Here is a 6,000-nt window from a genome sequence, read left to right as displayed (position 1 = left end):
CATTCTAACCCCATCACCATATGTGAAGGAAAAGAAGATTGATATTGCTTATTTCTGCCTCTCCCTTGAAGTCTTAAATATAGAAGAGATGACAGCACCGAGCTGAAAGCTTGCCTCTCCAGCCCATGCTCAGCGCCGCTCTGACTGTCCTGCATGAGACTTGTCCTGGGAAAGTGAAGGCCACATTTTTTCCCCACTCTTGACTTTCTGTAATTTTCTTTTCGTCTTTTTCAGTCTCTTTCTGGGATAGCACTAGAGAATATTTTCCCTAAATGTGGTCAGATATTACAGCCCTCTGTGGGACAGAGCGTGACATGCAAAGTTTGGCTTCCCTTTGCCTTTTCCAGATTCCTCTTAGGTTTTTCTCAAAGAAGAGGTTCTTGCAGTGCTGTCAGAAAATGGCAGCTGAGGCTTCCAAGCTCGTGGCTCTTCAGAAACTGACAAAGCAGAACCTGTGCAGGAGCTCTGGATGCAGCCAAAGGTGACAGTGACCCGGTAGAAGAATGATTGTGAAACAGCAGAAAGATCTGTGGTGTCTCTACTCACCCCAGAGGACTTGTTTCCAGCAGGGTGTGGTCTTGCTCTTAAAGGAGAGCAGTGTCCTAGGTCCCTTCCTCCATCAGAAGGCACCAGGCAGACATCATCTGCAAATCTGTGGGACCTGCCTGGGGCCCACAGAACGCAGGGTGCCAGGCGCTGCTGCCTCCCTTGGGAACTGGGATTACAGGGGAGCAGTGGCAGCCAGGCTTGTGAAGGCACTAAAGCTCATGAAGATAAAGTGGACTTTGCATGAAACAGGGCTCCCAGGACTTCATTGATAAGTGTTCAATAAGAAAAGAAGATCTGACAAAGATAAACATTTAAACTCAGCAGACAGGCAGAGAGAGTTCTACAGCAATGGTTCAAGACTTCAGTTACCCCGCGTTAGGTGATGCACAGAGCAACCCGGCAGAACTAAGCAAGGAAATGGAGGAGGTGAGGCACACCTCACCCAAGCCCACTCACCAAGGAGCGTAGAACCTTCCCTCCTCAGCCCAGACAGCACCCCCTGAGATGCACAGAGAATGGTTCCCAGGACCCACGTGGATGAAGCCACGGAACTGCCTTAGTACATTAAAAAGGTTGAAATCGTACAACACTTCTTTACCAGATACAATGATATGTGACTAAATATCCATAGCAAAAGGAAGACTGAGAAATTCAGGATGTGGAAATCAAGCGACACAGTCTTCAACACTAGTGGGTCAAGGCAAAACTCCAAGAGAAGTTAGGAAATAACGTGAAACACTGAGAACAAAACCACAGCACACCTCAGTGAGTGGACTGTAATCAGACACAGAGACAAGGACGGCGGCCATGTGAAGACTGAGGTGGAGTTCAGAGTTAGGCTGTGAGGGACATCGGGAGCCACCAGTGGCTGAAAGAGGCAGGGCTCTCCCTGAGACTTCAGGCTGGTGGACTGTTCTGATAGCTGATGTTAGAGTCTGTAAACAAGTCTGGATGGCGCCTGGCAAAATGCCAGAGGGAGTGGTTTGAGAAGTAACAAAAGAGAGCCATTAAGTGTGGAGATTCCTTATTGGTTGACTGCTGTATCGAGTTTATGTTAATTAGATAAGCTGTGTAGAATATAAATACCGCTCCTGTCCTACAATAAACGGCTCCCACTCCTGCTGTATCAGTCTACACAAGTTCTTCGTCACACCCCCCCAAGCTACCCAGGTGTGGGAATTTGTTACAGGAGCCCTGGGGCAGATACGGCAACTGTGCTGGAGACACAGGTTGAGCATCCCTGGTGCAAAACGCTTGGAACCAGAGTCGTTTTGGAGATGTGATTTTTTTTTTTTTGGATTTTGGAATATTTGCACATGTGTAACGAGAGGAAACTAGTCTACAGATGGAATTTCTTTATATTTTATATTTGCTTTCTCCATATAGCCTGAAAGTAATTTAAAAATATTTTTAATAATTTTGTGCACAAAACAATGTTGCATGGTAAGGAATTTTCAACTTGTACTATCCTCTCAATGCTCAAAAACATGTGGGTTCTGGAGCATTTCAGATTTTAAATTATTAGAGTGAAAGATGATACAATGTGGAGATGTACCATTCTTTCTTCGAAGGACTTTAACCCAGGCAATGGTTCTGTGTGGCAATGTGGGTCAGGTCTTGCAGCAGGTGAGGCTCCTAAAGAAGACAGTAAAAAAGGGGCAATAATTTTGAAAATGTGTAGATGGAACATGTCCAGGGACACTTGGACTTACTGTCCTCCTCAGTCCCAGAGTGCAGACCCCAGGGAGGGTCTCCCAACACAGGGTGCAGCCCCACACCTGGAGTCTGGGCTCCTGGGTGTCCTGCACTTATTAGGCAGGCGGATATGCAGGCCATGAGTGCCATCTGAGACTCACTCAAGGGAAACATGAGACCAAGGTACTTGGTTCAGAATCCAGGTCAGGCCTTTCAGGCAAGTGTAGCTTCAGGTTAGACTGCATATGATTTAGCAAGAGCATCATCTACTTTCTCTTCTGTCTAGTTTCCATATTTCCTCAGAACAGTGGGTTGCATTGTTCAATAAATACAGTTGTTCAATAAATCCTATGCTTCAAGGTCTATTCCCTTCACATACTGTACTTGATGCCTTATTTACTATGATGGATGTACATGTGCATGTTTTAATTAAAATTTGTTTTTAGACAACTATAGATTCAACTGTTTTTATAGAAAATATCACAGAGAGGCTCTCTGTCCTTCACTGGCTCCTCTAAAGGTAGAGTCTTGTAAGCCAGAGTCCAGTGGCAAACCAGGACCTGGAGTGAGCAGAGTGCAGATGCAGAACCTGCCCCTTGCCAGGCCCCCATAGGTGACCCTTACGGAACACATGCCCATCTCTTCCAGCCCCAGCCCATCCCTATGGAAACGACTAAGCTGGCCTCCATGTTTATAACTGTCATTATAACATGGAGGTCAGCTTTGGTAAAGACAGGACGCAATGGCAGTCTTTGGTGACTGGTGCTGTTCATTTGACCTGAGTGTGGAATGCACCAGGTCCTTGTCTCTGTCACAGTTCACCCTGCTCAGGGCCGCCTTGCTCAGCTGTTCACCTACTCACAGACAGGGGGACTGCTTTCAAATTTGGCCACCACAGAGGGCCTGGCTGTGAGTGTTCATGTACAGTTTTTGTGTGAATCTAAGCATTTGTTTCTCTGGACAAATAACTAAGGAAAGTTGCTTTTTTTGTGCTAATTGTGTTTTTAGTATTTTATATGATCCACCCTGCTGTTTTCCCCTATGTTTGTGTAATTTCTCATTCATATGAGCAGTCCAGGAGGGATCTAGTCTCTCTGCATTTATCATGCATTTCTCACCTGCATTTTGTGCTATTTTGTCCCTTTATTTTGTGCATTCTGAGAGGGGGGCTGTAATCTCACATTGTGGTGTTGATCATATCACCCTAATGGCTAAGTGGCATGGAACTTTCATTTTTCCTGAGCCTACTTTCCATCTCTATTTCCTCTTTTGAAGAAGTATGTATTTGTTTCTTTTACCCATTTTGCGTGTGTGTGTATATGTATGTGTATATATGTGTGTGTGTGTGTGTGTGTGTATGTGATAAGATGAACCAAGTACACACACACACACACACACACACACACACATATTTATTTATTCATTTATTTTACTATTGACATCTAAGAGTTAAGAGCAGTTCTTCATCAGATAGGTGCCCTGGAGGTATTTTCTCCCACTACATAGATGTCCTTTACTTACCACTTTGACGTCTTCAAGGTCTGTACTCCCATGGACTTTTTGGTTTGGCTAAACACTTGCTATTTTATTAACTTTTTAAAGAAACCAGTCTTTCATTAATTTTCTGTATAGTTTTTTTTTTTTTAAATTTCATCACTTTCTGCTGGTGTCCTTATTTCTTTGAACTTCATTTGGTTTGCTTTTTTCTTATTTGTTCTTGAGAAGGGAACTCAGATCATTGATTGGAGACTTGTCCTCCTTTCTAATGTATGCATTTAGTACTAAAATATGATTCCTCTGCCCTCTTTTGGCACAACTTTTGATACGTCCTCATTCATTTTTAAAGTATTTTTATTTCTCTTAGGTTTTCTCCATTCTTGGGATTACTTTGAATTGTGTTGAATAGTTCCTAGGCGTTTGGGGGTTTCCCGTTATCCACTGTTGTTGATTTGGTTTATTCCGCTGCAGGCTGACCATGCACGCAGTCTGTCTTCAGGGTTCTGCATTTTCATTACACTGCATGACCTAGAGTAGGGTGCATCTGGACCTCATTCCATGGGCCTCTAAAAGACTGTGCTCTCTGTGTTCTCAGGAGCATGCTCTGTAAAGTTCTGTGGATTCCGTCTGTCCTTGCTGATTTTCTGTCTGACTCCTTCAGTCATTCTCCAGCCGTGACAGTGGGCTTCTGGTTCTCTCCTCCTGTTGCATCAGTTGCTGTTCCATGAACCCTGCTGCTCTGCGATTTGGTGCCTTCACCTCGGGATCCCTTTTCTTCTTCCTGGATTGACCCTGCTGTCATGATAAGGCCTCCGTTTTGGCATATGAGGTTCCTGTGCTTTGAAGTCTGCTATTTGATATCCACATGGTCGCCCTGGCTTTCCTTCTTTAATTTTTTAATGTTTGCATGATATGTATGAATTATTTGGTCCTTTCACTTTCAAGTGACAATTCTGTCATGTTTCAGGTAAGTTACTTCTGGAAAGCATGGCCTAGGTTTTTAATCCGCTCCACCATTTTTATTTTTAATTGATATATTCAGACCCTTTACATTTAATGTAATCATCATTATAATATGGCATATATCTAGAATTTCATTTTTGCTTTCTGTTCTCTCTCTCTCTCTCTCTCTCTCTCTCTCTCTCTCTCTCTCTCACACACACACACACACACACACACCTATTTTAAGTTTCCTGACTTCTTGTTTCTCTAATAGATTTTTAGAATTCTACCTTGATTTAATTTAAATGTGCTGATACATATCTGTCTCTGGATGGCTTCTCGGTGGTTGCATTACGTATTTTGCTATAAATGTATGACTTTCCACAGTCTGTTTTTATTATTTTTCCACTTTGAGCAAAGGGTAGCAAGTGCCCCTCTTCTTAGGTCCTGAATGGGGGAGATCCTTCCGCATTTATAATGTTATTTCCTATCGATATAGGAAGTGTTATCATTTTGGTTTCAACATCAAACACAGTTTTCAAAACTCAAAGGAGAAAACGACTCTAAAGTTTACCCACAGTCACGGTCACTATGCTCTCCCTTCCTGCACTCCACAGCTCCTTCTGCAAACATTTCCTCTCTCTTTAAAAAGCCCAGTGGTCATTCTCTTTGTTAAGTCTTCTGGTGATGAATCTCTTAGTTTTTCTTCATCTGACAATCTTGCGTTCCACTTCTTTTCTGAAAGTTATTTTTTTGTGTGTGAACATAGGATTCCTATTATTCTTTTCTTTAAAAAATGCTTGAAAAACATTGTACTACTTTCCTCCAGCCTCCCAGGTGTCTGATAGAAATTCACCATCATTTGAATTGTTATTTCTTTATTGTGGCTTTTAAGAATTTTTCTTCAATCAAACAAACAAAAGACTAAGTTTTTGGTAAAGAAACAGAAAATCTCAGAAATGAGTAAAAAATAAAAAATTGAACAAAATGGAATTTTTTATTTTGAAAATATAAATGAATTTTAAAAGATGAATGGGCTCAACAGCAAAATGGAGGCAACCATGAAAAGAGCCAAGAACCTGGAGATGGAAAAATGGAAATTACTCAACATAATCAACAGAAAATAAAATGGGAAAAATAACAGTGTGGGGGCCTATGGAGATCGTAACAAAACTCTAGCATGGGTATGTTTGTACCAAGGCAGAGATGAAAAGGAGTGGTTCTGAAAAATCCGCAAAAATTAATGGCAAAAACCATGGAACTAGCTGAGGTGTCCATCAACAGGGGATCTGATGAAGACAATGTGGGGTGTGTATA

This window comes from Spermophilus citellus (genome assembly GCF_964194105.1).
Source record: "Spermophilus citellus genome assembly, chromosome: 14".
In the NCBI taxonomy this organism is placed as follows: Eukaryota; Metazoa; Chordata; class Mammalia; order Rodentia; family Sciuridae; genus Spermophilus; species Spermophilus citellus.
The sequence above is the reverse complement of the archived record's forward strand: the minus strand, read 5'-3'. Positions refer to the sequence as shown.